Here is a 17,965-nt window from a genome sequence, read left to right on the forward strand (position 1 = left end):
TGAGGGGTGTTTACAGGTGTGTTCATGGGTGTTCTTGAAGGGTGCTTCCAGGTGTGTTCTTGGATGTTCCTGAGGGGTGTGTTCTTGGGTGTTCCTGAGGGGTGTGTTCTTGGGTGTTCCTGAGGGGTGTGTTCTTGGGTGTTCCTGAGGGGTGTGTTCTTGGGTATTCCTGAGGGGTGCTTCCAGGTGTGTTCTTGGGTGCTCCTGAGGGGTGTTTCCAGGTGCATTCCTAGGTTTGTTCCTGGATGTTCCTGGGGTGTTCCTAAGTGTTTTTTTCTGTGTTCCTAGGGTGTTTCCAGATGTGTTCTTATGTGTTCCTGAGGTGTATCGTTTTATTAGTGATACACAATACCAACAAGTTGATAATTTACACACGTGCAACATTGGAGTATCTTTATTTTGAAGACGTTTCGCCCGTCAGCGGTGGAACACCCCAGGAACACCCAAGAACCTACCTATGAACACCCCAGGAACACCCAAGAACATACCTATAAACACCCCAGGAACACCCAGTGTCTTCATCATCTGGCCACAAGGATAGAACGGAAGACTGAGACAATCAGTCCCTCAGCCTCAGAGCAGGTATTCAGTACCGTACTCTCAAGACTAAGGTACTGAACACTTGCTTCTAGGCTCAAGGACTGATTACCTCTTTGTCTACTGTCTTCTTTATATAATTCTGCCTTGTGATGGACTGATTACCCCCTCTTCTACTGTCTTACGTTCTGTCACTGTGTTGTATTGATAAAGCCACTGATTGGCGAAACGTCTACAAAACTGACCCGCCAGCAGTAACAGCCTGGTTGATCAGGCCCTGATCCATCGGGAGGCCTGGTCATGGACCGGGCCGTGGGGGCGTTGATCCCCGGAATAACCTCCAGGTAACCTCCAGGTAACCTCCAGGTAGTTACACAAATAACCCGCACATAAAAGAGAGAAGCTTACGACGACGTTTCGGTCCGACTTGGACCATTGACAAAGTCACACTGTGTGTGACTTTGTCAATGGTCCAAGTCGGACCGAAACGTCGTCGTAAGCTTCTTTCATGTGCGGGTTATTTGTGTATCGTTCCAGTCACGGTATTGTGCCTTTTTGTTATTTACTGACCCTAGTGTTGCACATGTGTTCCTGGGGTATTTCTAGATGTTCTTAGGTGTTTTTGTTTTGATGTAAGATGGGAAATTTCTTTCTGAGGGGTGGGAGAGGGAGCGGGGCGAAAGAGTCGAGAATATATGTTAGGTATATTATTTTCTAGCTTTGTCGGCCTGCTAATAGCAATAGTCTGGCTGACCAGGCAATCGCGAAGAAAGCCTGGCCTCGGGATTGACTACAAAACCGAAATCATTAAATTAGTCACAATCGACAGCATTTGCAACCCTTTCCTCCTCCTTCTTGAATGAAGTAAGTTTCCTTTTGTCTTTGGTCAGTAGTCGTCTCCAGTGTTGTTGCTGGGCGCTCCAGTGTTGTTGCTGGGCGCTCCAGTGTTGTTGCTGGGCGCTCCAGTGTTGTTGCTGGGCGCTCCAGTGTTGTTGCTGGGCGCTCCAGTGTTGTTGCTGGGCGCTCCAGTGTTGTTGCTGGGCGCTCCAGTGTTGTTGCTGAGCGCTCCAGTATTGTTGCTGGGCGCTCCAGTGTTGTTGCTGGGCGCTCCAGTGTTGTTGCTGGGCGCTCCAGTGTTGTTGCTGAGCGCTCCAGTGTTGTTGCTGGGCGCTCCAGTGTTGTTGCTGGGCGCTCCAGTGTTGTTGCTGGGCGCTCCAGTGTTGTTGCTGAGCGCTCCAGTGTTGTTGCTGGGCGCTCCAGTGTTGTTGCTGGGCGCTCCAGTGTTGTTGCTGGGCGCTCCAGTGTTGTTGCTGAGCGCTCCAGTGTTGTTGCTGGGCGCTTCAGTGTTGTTGCTGGGCGCTTCAGTGTTGTTGCTGGGCGCTCCAGTGTTGTTGCTGGGCGCTTCAGTGTTGTTGCTGGGCGCTTCAGTGTTGTTGCTGGGCGCTCCAGTGATTCATCGTCACCATGACGGGACACGGACAAATTGATTCATGGACTAGGGATCCTGTCTGATGGACATAATGGTATCGTAAGGGTTCTTAAATGGAGATATCGTAGGTTGAAAGTAGACACACTTGTAGGATGGTAAATATATTGTCAGACTGAGATGAGAGATGGAGCCCGGTGCCAAGCCTGTCCACGCTTTGTAGGTCTGCCGCCGAGTGAGGACGGGACAGGGGGATCACTGCCCATGTGTATCCCTATGACGTCACACAAAGCCAAAGGCCTACGAGGGATCTCGTGTCTAAAGCACAGGGATGATACTAATATGCTATGCTATATAATACTGGGAATACAGGGATCAGCAACTATGCTGACAGCTCGGTCATGTTACGTATGTCGTCCCGACATACACTACTATACTATAGGCTGAACAGGCAGGCGGATCTGGGCTGATTCTATACAATAACAAATTCATATATAACTTAGAACTAATGGATGGTACAACATGATTTTGACGTAATGGGTGTTAACGTAATCATTACAAACTATAAGAACAAATCATTATACAATATGGATGGAATTGATCGATCGATCTGTATTCATGCACTCTACGGATTCTGAGGAAGAATAAATATATACAAAGAAGTGTTTAACAGAAAGGCAGATTCGGTGCACACAAATCTAGACTGTTAATTCTCAGAATACGGAGGGAACGTGAACACGAAAATTTCTGACAAACTGATCAGCTAATAATAAACACACAGTTGACAAATTCATTCATCTCGGACATCTAATTATACAAACTATGTACATTTAAACCCAATTCTGCAAGGGTTAGGTTTACGTATGCAGAATGGTTATCATCTCTGGGAGGATCGAATTCCTCTGCAATGGCTAACACATGCCTTGACTGAGAGAGATCTGAACGAGTATCTACAAAAGATACAACTACAATCACTAGTGACTGTGGAATTACTAACTCGTCTGCTAGGAGTACTCAACTCGACTATTCGATACAGTAATTCTTTGCTCGTTACAAAGTCACTAATGGGTACTGGTGGCTTCACAGTAAGAATAAGATCTTCCTGGAGCAGGAATCGAATCACACCAGAACACAAGGGATCGGTTCTTTGGGCATTTTTGACATCCTCGACAGTAAATGGAGGATCTGCAGTAACTACACTAACGTGTCGCGATAAAGCATCAGCGACTACATTCGACTTGCCAGGTAAATTTTTAAAAGTGGGATTGAACTCTTGGATAGTCAAGGTCCATCTGGCTAACCTTCCAGTAGGCTGTTTGTTCTGGAATAAAGGTAACAGTTCTTCCTTACTGGAGGAAAGAACAAACTCGGTGGAGTGGATGACTCCCCCCGGTTGAAAAAATTAACGCTATAACAGGCAATATGAGCAAGGGAGAACGAATCTACTATCTCAACTGCAAGCACAGGAGAAAGAAATGAACACGGTGAACAATGCTGATATTCAATCTGAGTCGCACACAGTGACACGAGGTATCAGCTATAAAGAAACTACACTTACAAACGTTAACATGTGAAAGTTACTCGAGAAATAACTTCTTACAATGCACTGATTACTGTCAACTAGGATGGGATCACCATCTGAAACATTAGGAACAACAACAGACACTCTAGTGAGAACACTAGCTGTAACAGAGACGTCTTTCTGCAGACAGCATGTCACATCAACAAGAGATGGCATTACTAGTTGCAAGTAATCGTTTTCTGACAAGGCATCCCCTGTGGAGAAACTATTACTCGAACTAGCAGTCATTGCAGGGATAGGCTGTGCACTCAAGGCAGTCTGAGTGTCCCCGGACACTTGAGGCAACGGAACACTATCCTGCAAGTCTGAAGGTATAGGTGGAACACAGATGGGAGTGACAGAATTACTAGTGCCTGACCGCTCGGCTACGTTAATAAGTAATTCGTGGATCTATAGGAACTTAATCTGAACTTCACATTTAGCAGCACTTTAACAAATCTCAGATACAAGCTGTGAGAACAAACACATTGCTCAAGGGCTAGATATTGTCTTTCAGTCAGTAAGGGAATGTTGGTACTGTGGACTGATTCATATTGACTTTGACTGGAATGATACACTAAGTGAACGTTCAAAAGTGACTGGGACATCTTCTCAGTGAAAATACTGAAGGGCATAAGTCAAGAAAAATGGAGAGAATGACACAATAAGCTTAAATGGAAAAAAAAATGCTTAACTATTCTGCATAAGTAATTAAAAATTGACAAGTTACACAGTAAGCAAAGAACTCACACAAGAAGAATATGCAACTTAGCAAACACTGAAAATCAAGAGAACTTGTACTTTGCTCAAATCTAATATGCTCAACTTTTACTTTAAATTGAATAAATGGCACAGTGAGTTGTCTTTACTTTCAATGCAACAAGGAAAATACACAATAAAATAATAAAATGGACTCAAACTTGTGCAAAAATTAAAACAAACACACAATTCACTGAAATTAAAAAAAAAATAAAATGACAGACAGAATAAAATACTATGGACAGAACAGAGCATAAGAAACTGCACTGTAATAAACTGTATTGCACAACACTGCATAAAATTTTCTGCAAGAAAAACTTTAATAGCAACACAATATTTGCACAAGAATTATTGCAAAATGAGTCTATGTGCAATAATAAAAATTATAACACACAAGAAAAGAAATATATCAAGGAATGAACACTTTAACTCTTAACTGCACTTAAACAACAAGCAAAAGAACAATTTACTTTAGAAGGAGAACTTAAAAATTGCACTAAGAGTGAATTTGTTCAATAAAACATGAAAAATAATAGGTGCTAAACACACAACAAAAAGGAATACAACACTTACAGAGATGCAGGACACAACACATCAACACGAACACAGTACTAGAATTTTCTTGCAATGAAACTTGATGTGTGAAAAATTTTGTAAATATGAGCTCTTGCTGGGACTTTAAAAATGGCACTATTGTCTGTGGAAATAAGACAAATTAAACACTGGCTGAATAAAGGAATATGAACACAAGAATGTTCAACACACAGGGAACAAAAAATAATAAAATTACACAAATGCTGGGAAGAAAAAATTTAACAGACAACACTGAGTTGTGATGCAGAATATGAGGTGAAAAATTTACTGAGTTAATACACTGGAATTCTGAAGTTTAAACACAAGTTCTATATTGCTCATATGTTGCACACACAACAAAGGAAAAACACTCAGTACTTACTTCAAGTGTATAAAAAGATACACAACACAACAGATATAAAATAATGCACGAAAATTAACACTGAATTAAGGAGATTAAAAGAAATTTATGCAATCAGTACATGATAAACACTGAGTCTGATCAAGAGTCACTGAATGTCACTAAGAGAAAAATTCACTGGGAACACAAAAGAAATGTCTCAACACTCGCAAATGTCTCTAAAAAAAAAAAAATATTATAGCTGTAACACTTGAAAAAAATGAGATTGATGGATTGTTTTTATCGTCTTGCTGCTGTCCTCTGCACAGATGATCGTAGAATTGCACTTAAATCGGCGAGAGACAACACACAGGAGGCTTTTAAAGATGGCGCGCCACTCTCTAGCTCTTGACCCCCCTATGTGGTCCTTAAAATATGGTGCTACAACCCTTAGCAGTGCACCAAAACACTGATGAGGTAGGTGAGTTGTAATGGCCGACTGTAGTTGGGTTTGTGGGTAATGGCTGAGCGAGGCGTCTGAGACCGGCAATGGTGCGACACACGTGATCGTGAGTGGCTGGGCTTATGGGTTGAACGTCGTAAGCCTCACTGAGAAAACCCACACTGCCGCAAAGATAATTCTAAGCCGGCTGGCTTAGAAGAAACCCACGAAATACTACAACACCACAAGGATGACAAGGAGCACTCAGAATGCTTGGAACTAGAATCACAAGCGATGAAGGCTAGTCATGTGGCTTGCTTGAGTACTGGGGTAAGACACCTGGGTTAGTTGCTAGCTGGCTTATCTTAACCCTTCACACAGAATAGCTTGATAACTTCACACGATGAGCACAGCAGGGGTGGAAGCTGGCTTGGCAGACAAAATAATTGGATGGAGTAGGCTAGGCTGGACTGGACTCGGGTGTTCTGACTCCCCCACCACAGACTGGAAGCTGGCTTATTTTGCAAACTCGGGTCAACCCCTCGGGAGTAATGCAAAAGAAGATAACCACTAATATAAAGAGACTGACCAGTGAATAATGTAGAAGCTGGTAGAGTAGCTGGCTTGAGGTAGCTGGATGGGGTGAACCTCGGTAGGCCTACTGGTAACACGAAATGGCCGTCTTGCTGGTCGACAATTTTATCTCCAGAAATCGCTGTAATCGTCAGAATTACAGGCTCACCGCTGTCACCATTTATCGTAAGGGTTCTTAAATGGAGATATCGTAGGTTGAAAGTAGACACACTTGTAGGATGGTAAATATATTGTCAGACTGAGATGAGAGATGGAGCCCGGTGCCAAGCCTGTTCACGCTTTGTAGGTCTGCCGCCGAGTGAGGACGGGACAGGGGGATCACTGCCCATGTGTATCCCTATGACGTCACACAAAGCCAAAGGCCTATGAGGGATCTCGTGTCTAAAGCACAGGGATGATACTAATATGCTATGCTATATAATACTGGGAATACAGGGATCAGCAACTATGCTGACAATGGAACTGTTACAGGACTACCAAGATGAAGCAAGAGACAGGAAGTTTCGGGCTGCGACTTTCAAAAGAACTAGAAGGTACTTGACGCGGTTCCCCACGGAACACTGACCTGCAAGATGAAAGAACTTGGAGGGAGTGAAAGGGAAAGTCATCCAGCGGAGGAAGAAGTGAAAATAAAGATACAAGAAGTCGAGTATGTCTTTATTGAGATTGTTCTGCTACGCGAGTCCTCATTCCTCACAGCAGAACGCACTTCATAATCCAGTGAATACACACATACACACACGAGAGAGGGCACTGATGTATACTAAATGTGAACCACAGATATTAATCATCAGAGGGTTGTGGGGAAATTCTCGCAAGTCGAAGTAATAAGGAAAGAGTCCATACTCAGCTTCAAAAGTATGTGTGATAGAGCCCAGAAAGCCAGGGTGCTGGAGTTCGACACCCGCAAGAACGAGCAGGTGGATACACACCTCGAAGAACTCAGAGCTGAGAAATGAACAATTAAAAAAAAAGTTTAGTTCCAAAACGTAATCCTTGAAAATCTGCGAAGTGGGTAGACCAACAGAGTCGCTAAATATGCTCAGTAGCTTGTCTAAATATAATTAAGAGTTTGTGCAGCAGCTCAGTTACCCCTCGCCTCGCTACACACACACACACACACACACACACACACACACACACACACACACACACACACACACACACACACACACACACACACACACACACTCAGCTTGAAGAAGGAAACAGAAGAGTGACGAGAAATAACGAAGAGGTCCGCGAGGTGAATATGATAATGGTATACAGTACCAACAAGCTGATAAGACACATGTGCAACAGTTAGGTATCTTTATTCCGAAACATTTCGGCATAAAGATACCTAGCTGTTGTACATGTGTCTTACTTAACAAGTCTGCGAGGTGCTGAAGAAACGATTTAAGAATTGAAACTCGGGAAAGAGAAGAGTCAGAGAGAAAGGGTACACCAATGGAGGTGGAAAAAAAATACTTTTGAATAAGCCAGAAATGAAACCTGACAGTGTCACCATGGATTCTGTGAGAGAGCGCTGTGGAAGTGTATGAACCACCAGCTATAATCTACAAGTCAATGTTAATGGGACAGTGGCCAGAAGGACTGGAAGTCCCGGTATTCAAGAAATTAGACTAGACATGCACCATTATACTACAGACCAGCATCACCGACATGAATACTATTTAAGGTAATGGAAAAGATTAACCAGAAGAATGGTACAGGAACACTCGGAGAGAAGCGGTTTCTAAACAATAGGCGTGGGTTTAAAGATGGCAGATCCTGTCTTTACAGCCTGCTGGAACACTGCGACAATTTCGCCTCGCCCCAGTTGATGGCTCACCTTAACGAGGTGGCAGGGTTAAAGTGGTTTGTGGTGGGGGCCTTTCTCTGGATGGGGCACCACTCTGCCCAGAGGGTACTTGCCTGACTAAGAACCCTGTATCTCTTCTCAGCATTCATAGTGGAGATATTTCTCCTTTCATTGATTTTTTTTTTTTGTGATACGGTCGGTAATCACAATTGTAAATATAAACACATATACTACCCAAGGTATTAGACTCTATAACCCTACTCGGTAGATTGTCACATGCAGCATTTTCCACCTGACTTCATCCTATACTCACGTACCTTCCACCCAGGTAGATCTGTTTGTGACTTGATAAAGTCCACTGTGTTGGCATGAATAAGAAGAGGAAAAAAGAAAAATACTGCTTCTATGTCTTCCACTCGATTCCTCTACTATTGCTAAACTCTTGATTATTGTCTCCCTTCTCCCTACATTCCCCTTTCATGTGCCACTTCACTACTCTCCCTACTTTCTACTACTGCTACCACTATCAGCCTTTCCACTACTTCCATACTTCTTTTTCTTCCTCTCTTGGTCCCGTCCCCTCCCCTATATATATACTGGCTCCCTCACTCTTTTCCGTTAGTGTGACTTTGTAAATGGTCCGAGTTGGACCGAAACGTCGTCGTAAACTTCTCTCTCCTATGTGCAGGTTATTTGTGTAATGAACAAGAATGAGTCGACGAAGGTAAGGAGTTAATCCGGCAAGAATCAAGAGAGACCAAGGGCTGAAACTCGACCTATGCAATCACAGATAGGCGAGTACATACCCATACAAACACAGAATAAGTGGATCACTGCAGTAGGCCTACTGGTCCATGCTAGGCGCATATACCTGGAGGTTACCTGGAGGTTATTCCGGGGATCAACGCCCCCGCGGCCCGGTCCATGACCAGGCCTCCCGATGGATCAGGGCCTGATCAACTAGGCTGTTACTGCTGGCCGCACGCAGTCCAACGTACGAGCCACAGCCCGGCTGATCCGGCACTGACTTTAGGTATCTGTCCAGCTCTCTCTTGAAGGCAGCCAGGGGTTTATTGGCAATTCCCCTAGTGCTTGATGGGAGGCTGTTGAACAGTTTTGGGCCCCGGACACTTATGGTGTTTTCCCTTAGTGTACCAATATGCTGTATTCTTTTCTCAAAAGACTGATGGACTGATTACATCGACTGCAGGCTGAGGGACTGATTACCTCAAATTCCTTCTGATCTTCACCATTCTTCTTTGTATTGGACTGATGACGCCACTGTGTGGCGAAACGTTTCCTCAGTAAAGATACCCAAAATCTGCACACAGAAATCACTCCCTACGAAAGTAAGACTGGGCAGGCGATGCAAAATGCCCCCAATAAAAAGTAGGGGAGCCATTGGCACACTAAGGGAAAACACCATAAGTGTCCGGGGCCCAAAACTGTTCAACAGCCTCCCATCAAGCATTAGGGGAATTGCCAATAAGCCCCTGGCTGCCTTCAAGAGAGAGCTGGACAGATACCTAAAGTCAGTGCCGGATCAGCCGGGCTGTGGCTCGTACGTTGGACTGCGTGCGGCCAGCAGTAACAGCCTAGTTGATCAGGCCCTGATCCATCGGGAGGCCTGGTCATGGATCGGGCCGCGGGGGCGTTGATCCCCGGAATAACCTCCAGGTAACCTCCAGGTAACCAGGTAAGTGCCGCACATGTCGGTTCTCTGAACCATTTATCTACAGGTCCAACTCACACCCACTCATATACCTGTCCACTACCTCAGTTTGAATCCATTGCTTCGAAGCCTGTCTCTGTAATTTAGAGGTGGATGTAAGGCGAGCATGGGAGGATGGACGTGGGACGCAGGGCAGTGTGTGACACAATCTGTGACGGCCATGTGTTGGAGTAGGCGGCGTGGGAGGAATGGTGGGGGGTTGGGGAGTATGGCGTGGGTGGGGAGGGGGCGGCGGAGGCGGCGTGGCGTTGCTGGGCGGCCAGCGCTCAGGTGATAAATTGTTGGTACTGTAGTTGAGGACCAACTATGTTCACTGTTGCTCATGCAAGACCACAGTGTTGCTGGCACTGCAACCACTGCCACACCCTGTGTCTGTCCTCTTCTCCACACCCTGTGTGTGCTCTTCTCCACACTGTGGGGTACTTCTCTTTCTCTAAATGTTTCACATATGGACGAAGTGCAGGATAAACCCAAGTGACAAGCAGGGGTGCAGTGAGCACAATAAGGGAACACTGTATCAACATTCGTGGTCCCAGCTTATTCAGCATCTTACCAGAAGATATCAGAAAAGAGGAAACTAGACAAGTATCTTCACCAGGGCCAGATCAACCAGGCTGTGATGGATATGTGGGCTGCGGTACACCAACAGAGTATACTACTGACTCCGGCCATACAATAGAGCGGAAAAATAATGTAAGGGACCTGGGAGTAGTAATGTCTGAGGATCTCACTTTCAAGGATCACAACAGTGCCACGATCGCACGTGCAAAGAAAATGATAGGATGGATAATGAGAACTTTCAAAACGAGAGATGCCAAGCCCATGATGATCCTTTTCAAATCACTTGTTCTCTCTAGGCTGGAATACTGCTGTACATTAACATGTCCATTCAAAGCAGGTGAAATCGCAGATCTAGAGAGTGTACAGAGATCCTTTACTGCACGTATAAGTTCTGTCAAGCACCTTAACTACTGGGAACGCTTGGAAGCACTTGACTTGTACTCGTTGGAACGCAGGAGGGAGAGAGATATCATAATCTACACTTGGAAAATCTTGGAAGGAATGGTCCCAAATCTTCACACAGAAATCACTCCCTACGAAAGTAAAAGACTGGGCAGGCGATGCAAAATGCCGCCAATAAAAAGTAGGGGCGCCATTGGTACACTAAGAGAAAACACCATAAGTGTCCGGGGCCCAAAACTGTTCAACAGCCTCCCATCAAGCATTAGGGGAATTGCCAATAAACCCCTGGCTGCCTTCAAGAGAGAGCTGGACAGATACCTAAAGTCAGTGCCGGATCAGCCGGGCTGTGGCTCGTACGTTGGACTGCGTGCGGCCAACAGTAACAGCGTAGTTGATCAGGCCCTGATCCATCGGGAGGCCTGGTCATGGACCGGGCCGCGGGGGCGTTGATCCCCGGAATAACCTCCAGGTAACCTCCAGGTAACAGCAGGCACAACACGAGCCTGGTCCATGGCCGGGCTCCGGAAGAGGAAAAACCTTCGGAATTCATCAAAGGTATATTAAAGGTACAAAAGACCTGGGAACAAGATCCCCCAAAAATGGATTAACATAAATACATCTGGATATGTAATCATATCTATATATTATCAGTTGCAAGTAAATTTAGGATATTTGCTTGTGCACTTAGTCAATCCTATGTGACGTGAGACTGAAACTCCCCGTAAATGATCTTTTCTTCTTCCTTAGGAAGATCGTGGCGGTAATAATAGTACAGCTAGAAATCCTGTTTCATCTCAACTATCTAGATGGAATTTCTGGGGAAGCTAATCCTACTAAGCAGATTGCCTCGATATAGACAATGTCTGTCTGTCTGTCTGTCTCTGTCTCTCTCTTTTTTTTTTTTTTTTTTTTTTTTTCACAGGGTTTGACAAGGTTAAGGATCCCTAACTTTATTGACAAGCTATTTACAGGTTAAGGATTCCTAACTTTATTGGCAAGCTAAGAGCTGTTACCTACATCAGCTCATTTGAAAGCATTTTTATTGTTATGAGACATACAAGTAGGGAACAGGATGAAGTTGGAGCCATCTGTGGGCCAGCATTTTCATTTGATCAACTGACTTTATCTCGTTGACATCATTATGCTGTACAAATGTGTTCCATACTCGAGTCATCCTGGGTATGTATGATCTCAGATGGAGTGATGTTCTGGAGAAGGGTACAGCCAGAGTGAAGTTGCTGCTTTCTGCCCGTCTTGTGGCATAAAAGCTTGTTTCACGCTGTCCTCGAAGTGGATCCAAGTGTGGTATTTTGACAATATTGGCCTTGTACATAACAGTAAGGCCACCCACATCCCTCCTATGTTGAAGGCTCTGCTGAAATGACAGATCTATCCAGGATGGGTCCAGGCGAGAGATGAGACGTCTTGCTCTGTTCTCTACTCTGTCAAGCAGTCGCAGATGAGAGGGGGGGCAGGCAAACCAAGAAATTGGAGCATACTCAAGGTGTGAGCGTACTTGTGCCTCGTACAGGATCTTGCAACCCCTGCTGTCAAGCAGATGCGAGATACGGCGAAGTGCTGTAAGCTTCCTGGCTGCCTTGTTTGCAAGATTTACAACATGGTTCTTCATGGTTAGTTTGGAGTCAAATTTCACCCCAAGGATATCAACTTCTTCTCCAAGTGCCAACACCCTCCCATTCATCCTTACTACTGCCCCAGCATAACCATCATGGTGCCTAGAGACGATCATCATTTGCGTTTTCTCAGGTGCAAATGTTACTTGCCATCTATTTCCCCAAGCTGATACAGCTCTCAGCTGGTGATTGATGTAGCTTAGAGCAGCTGGCATTTCTTCTCTTGGATAAGTGAATGTCAGTGTACAGTCGTCTGCATATGCATGTGATTCTCTCTCTCTCTCTCTCTCTCTCTCTCTCTCTCTCTCTCTCTCTCTCTCTCTCTCTCTCTCTCTCTCTCTCTCTCTCTCTCTCTCTCGCTCTCTCTCTCTCCCACACACATTAGCGTCCGTGAAGCCATGGTGCGACTATCAATTGTTCATCTTAATTGTGTCGCTACTCTTCGCTTACAGTTGCCGGTTGACAGCGCTGATGAGCGAAGTTTGGTGGGAACCGCATCGTTTCGCTCGCTGCCTCTTCTACTCAAGCAAATGGCGATTTCCCAGCGTATCGCTGTGTAATTTGAAATGCTTAAATGCGTAGTTTTGGCCATTCGCCAGTGGTTGGTGCATCCCGAGTGGAGCATCACTGTACGGGGCCCTGGCTCTCTCTCTCTCTCTCTCTCTCTCTCTCTCTCTCTCTCTCTCTCTCTCTCTCTCTCTCTCTCTCTCTCTCTTCATTTCGATAATCGCCAAATCATCGCGATGGCGTCCGATGCATTTTTTTGAGAGGGACGCGAATTCGTCTGGCGCATAGTTCGTCTTGACGAGTTGTGTGTCGCAGCTTTTCATCTTAGCTTCTCAATCCTTCGCTTCGTTATTGTTGTCGTTTTCCCTTATTCGTAAGCGTGGCGGGTGCCGGCGCTGAGCGAAGGCCAGTGAGACTGTGAGTGACGCGAAGTGCGTTACTTCCCTCTTCAGCGGTAAGCGAAAGTCAGTCTAATGACGCGAAAATTTCTGGAGGACGCTACAAGACTTTTTTTTTTTAGGGGGAGGAATCACATCGTTTAAATTTTAATGTATTGATATATATATATATATATATATATATATATATATATATATATATATATATATATATACTATATATATATATATATATATAATTTGATCACTCAAGAACAAGAGATGTGGTTACGATATATTCAATATATTGGAATATATGGAGCGTTGATAAGGATAAACTCATTACCAGAGATACAGTAAGTGTTACTGGTGGAAGTGACGAGCCTGGTGGGCCCTAATGACAAGCAACAAGTTATACAAAGTTTGACAGTGTGGGTGTTTGGTTCTTTTGCAACAGGAGTGTACACTGTAAAACGATGTGGACTCACAACCCCAGCCACCTGCCTGCAGGTTCTCTTGCCCACCCCCAAGTGTGATGTGTTACTTGAAGCTTACTGTGGAGCATATTTTAAATGTTTTTCCAAGCTTCTTTCCCCACTCCTTCCCTTCAGTGGTTTTCTAATTCCCATAGTCCTCCCCTATTTCCGTCATCTCCTTCCCTTATCTATCCTTCCCATCTCCCTCCATTTCTTCACTTTAGCTCCTTTACAGCAACACTTCATATATTATCTTACTTCAGTCCTTCCAATGGGCTGTGTTTTACCTGTGGCTGGTTTCCAGAGTTTTCGTAACCTGACAGCCTAACCTGAGGGGAGGTGTTTATTGTGAGTGATCATCCAGGCTGTTGGAGTAAGCGTAACTTCCAGGCTGTTGGAGTAAGCATAACTTCCAGGTTGTTGGAGTAAGCATAACTTCCAGGCTGCTGGAATAAGCATAACTTCCAGGCTGCTGGAGTAAGCATAACTTCCAGGCTGCTGGAGTAAGCATAACTTCCAGGCTGCTGGAGTAAGCATAGCTTCCAGGCTGCTGGAGTAAGCATAACTTCCAGGCTGCTGGTGTAAGCATAACTTCCAGGCTGCTGGAGTAAGCATAACTTCCAGGCTGCTGGTGTAAGCATAACTTCCAGGCTGCTGGAGTAAGCATAACTTCCAGGCTGCTGGAGTAAGCATAACTTCCAGGCTGCTGGAGTAAGCATAACTTCCAGGCTGCTGGAGTAAGCATAACTTCCAGGCTGCTGGAGTAAGCATAACTTCCAGGCTGCTGGAGTAAGCATAACTTCCAGGCTGCTGGAGTAAGCATAACTTCCAGGCTGCTGGAGTAAGCATAACTTCCAGGCTGCTGGAGTAAGCATAACTTCCAGGCTGCTGGAGTAAGCATAGCTTCCAGGCTGCTGGAGTAAGCATAACTTCCAGGCTGCTGGTGTAAGCATAACTTCCAGGCTGCTGGAGTAAGCATAACTTCCAGGCTGCTGGAGTAAGCATAACTTCCAGGCTGCTGGTGTAAGCATAACTTCCAGGCTGCTGGAGTAAGCATAACTTCCAGGCTGCTGGAGTAAGCATAACTTCCAGGCTGCTGGAGTAAGCATAACTTCCAGGCTGCTGGAGTAAGCATAACTTCCAGGCTGTTGGAGTAAGCATAACTTCCAGGCTGCTGGTGTAAGCATAACTTCCAGGCTGCTGGAGTAAGCATAACTTCCAGGCTGCTGGAGTAAGCATAACTTCCAGGCTGCTGGAGTAAGCATAACTTCCAGGCTGCTGGAGTAAGCATAACTTCCAGGCTGCTGGAGTAAGCATAACTTCCAGGCTGCTGGAGTAAGCATAACTTCCAGGCTGCTGGTGTAAGCATAACTTTTATCTAGTCATCTATATGTTCATCCTCCCTCCCTCTCTCCTCACTCCCATCACCCCTCTCCCTTCACCCCTCCCCCCTCTACCATTTAACTCTCCCTTCCTCCCTCATCAGTCACCTCTCTGGCTTAGCTTCCCCTCGCCCCTCTCCCCCCACTCTTGTCTTCTCGCCCCCTCACCCCTTTCCCCTCACCCAGACTGACCCGCAAGCAGGACCCCGAATACCTGACTTTGACGCCTTCTGCCGTTCAATATCGGCCAGACGCCGAGCAGAGGGGAGAGTGAGGAGGGAGGGAGTTAAGGAGAGACAGAGAGAGAGAGTGAAGAAGAGAGGGAGGGAAGGAATGAGTGGGAAAGAGGGATGCAAGAAGGAAGGAGAGAAAAAAGGTTAAAGAAAGGGAGACGATGAGTAAGACAGGAAAGAGATTAGAGGAGGAAAGGAAGTAAGAACGGAGAGCGAGTAACGGGAAAAAGGAAGTTAGGTAGATGGGAAGAGGAATAGAGAAACAGGGAGGTGGTAAGGAAATGAGTGATCGAGAGAGATAAAGAAAGAAAGAGAGAGAGAGAGAGAGGCAAGATGGGAGCTTGTTGATACAATGCTTGGTTAAATACAACTAGTGATGCCAGGGTGGTGATGTCACTGTAGTAGGGATGGCAAAGTGGTGATGTCACTGTAGTAGTGATGCCAGTAAAGATACCCCAGTCTTTACTGGTGATGTCACTGTAGTGGCGATGCCAGGGTGATGTCAGTGTAGTAGGGATGGCAAGGTGATGTCACTATGGTAGTGATGCCAATGTGGTGATGTCACTGTAGTAGTGATGCCAGGATCGTGATATCACTGTGTTGGTGCCAGCAGAATGATGCCAACCTGGAGGGCATTCAGGGGATCAAGGTCCCCGCGGCTCGGTCCACGACCAGGCCTCCCGGTGGATCAGGGCCTGATCAACGAGGCTGTTACTGCTGGCCGCACGTAATCCAACGTACGAACCACAGCCCGGCTGATCCGGCACCGTCTTTAGGTATCTGTCCAGCTCCCTCTTGAAGACAACCAGGGGTCTTCCCGTAATGCCCCTTATTGCTGGTGGGAGGCTGTTGAACAGTCTTGGGCCCCGGACACTTATTGTGTTTTCTCTTAGTGCACCAGTGACGCCCCTACTTTTCACTGGGGGTATGTTGCATCGCCTGCCAAGTCTTTTGCTTTCGTATGGAGTGATTGCTGTGTGCATATTAGGGACCAGTCCCTCCAGAATCTTCCAGGTGTAGATTATGATATATCTCTCTCGCCTTCGCTCTAGTGAGTACAAGTCAAGTGCTTCCAGGCGCTCCCAGTAGTTAAGGTGTTTGATGGAACTTATACGTGCAGTAAAGGGTCTCTGTACATTCTCTAGCTCTGCAATTTCACCTGCCTTGAATGGGGATGTTAATGTACAGCAGTATTCCAGCCTAGAAAGAATAAGTGATTTAAAAATGATCATCATTGGCTTAGCATCTCTTGTCTTGAATGTTCTCATTATCCATCCTATCAGTTTCCTAGCAGATGTGATAGTGGCATTGTTGTGATCCTTGAAGGTGAGATCCTCTGACATTACCACTCCCAGGTCTCTCACATTACTTTTCCTCTCTATTATGTGATAGGAGTTTGTAGTATACTCAGTTCTAGTTATTATTTCCTCCAGTTTTCCATAACGGAGTAGTTGGAATTTGTCTTCATTGAACATCATATTGTTCTCCGTTGCCCATTGGAAAACTTGGTTTATATCTTCTTGGAGCTTTGCCGTGTCCCCATTATCACGTCACCATTATTACGTCACTTCGACGTAACTATGTGACGTAACTTTGCTTGCATTAACCCAGGGCTGGGATGGTTGATGTCACGTCACGTGCGTGACTTTGTGATGTCAGAGTAGTGATATCAGTTATATCAGTGATGTCAAGTGATGTCACTTGATGTCAAGTGATGTCACTTGATGTCAGTGATGTCAAGTGATGTCTCTGCAACTAAAATATTGATACAGTGAAAAATATAAAGTTAATAATTCTACGCAGGAAGCGAGGCATTAAATTAATGTGACTTTTCTTCTTCTTTCTATTATTACATTGATTACCATTATATTAGCATTAAGTAGTACACAGTAAAGTAGCAGTAGTAGTAGCCAGCAGTGCCAGTGCAGTAAAGTAGCAGCCAGCAGTAGTACTAGTAGTTACACTAGCACAGCACACAGTAGCAGCAGCAGCAGCAGTAGGTACAGCAGCAGCACCAGCCACAGCAGCAGCAGCACCAGCCACAGCAGCAGCAGCACCAGCCACAGCAGCAGCAATCACAGCACCAGCAGCCACAGCAGCAGCAGCCACATCAGCAGCAGCCACAACAGCAGCCACATCAGCAGCAGCACCAGCCACAGCAGCACCAGCAGCAGCACAGCAGCACCAGCAGCAGCACCAGCAGCCAGCAGCAGCACAGCAGCAGCAGCACCAGCAGCAGCACCAGCAGCAGCACCAGCAGCAGCACCAGAGCAGCCACAGCAGCACCAGCAGCAGCAGCACCAGCAGCAGCAGCAGCAGCAGCAGCACCAGCAGCAGCAGCAGAGACCAGCAGCAGCCAGCAGCAGCACCAGCAGCAGCACACAGCAGCAGCAGCACCAGTAGCAGCACCAGCAGCAGCAGCCAGCAGCAGCAGCACCAGGCAGCACCACAGCAGCACCAGCAGCAGCACCAGCAGCAGCAGCACCAGCAGCAGCAGCACCAGCAGGAGCACCAGCAGCAGCAGCCAGCAGCAGCACCAGCAGACCAGCAGCAGCAGGCTAGCAGCAGCCAGCAGCCAGCAGCAGCACCAGCAGCAGCACCAGCAGCAGCAGCAGCCAGCACAGC

This window comes from Cherax quadricarinatus, chromosome 16 (genome assembly GCF_038502225.1).
Source record: "Cherax quadricarinatus isolate ZL_2023a chromosome 16, ASM3850222v1, whole genome shotgun sequence".
Lineage (NCBI taxonomy): Eukaryota > Metazoa > Arthropoda > Malacostraca > Decapoda > Parastacidae > Cherax > Cherax quadricarinatus.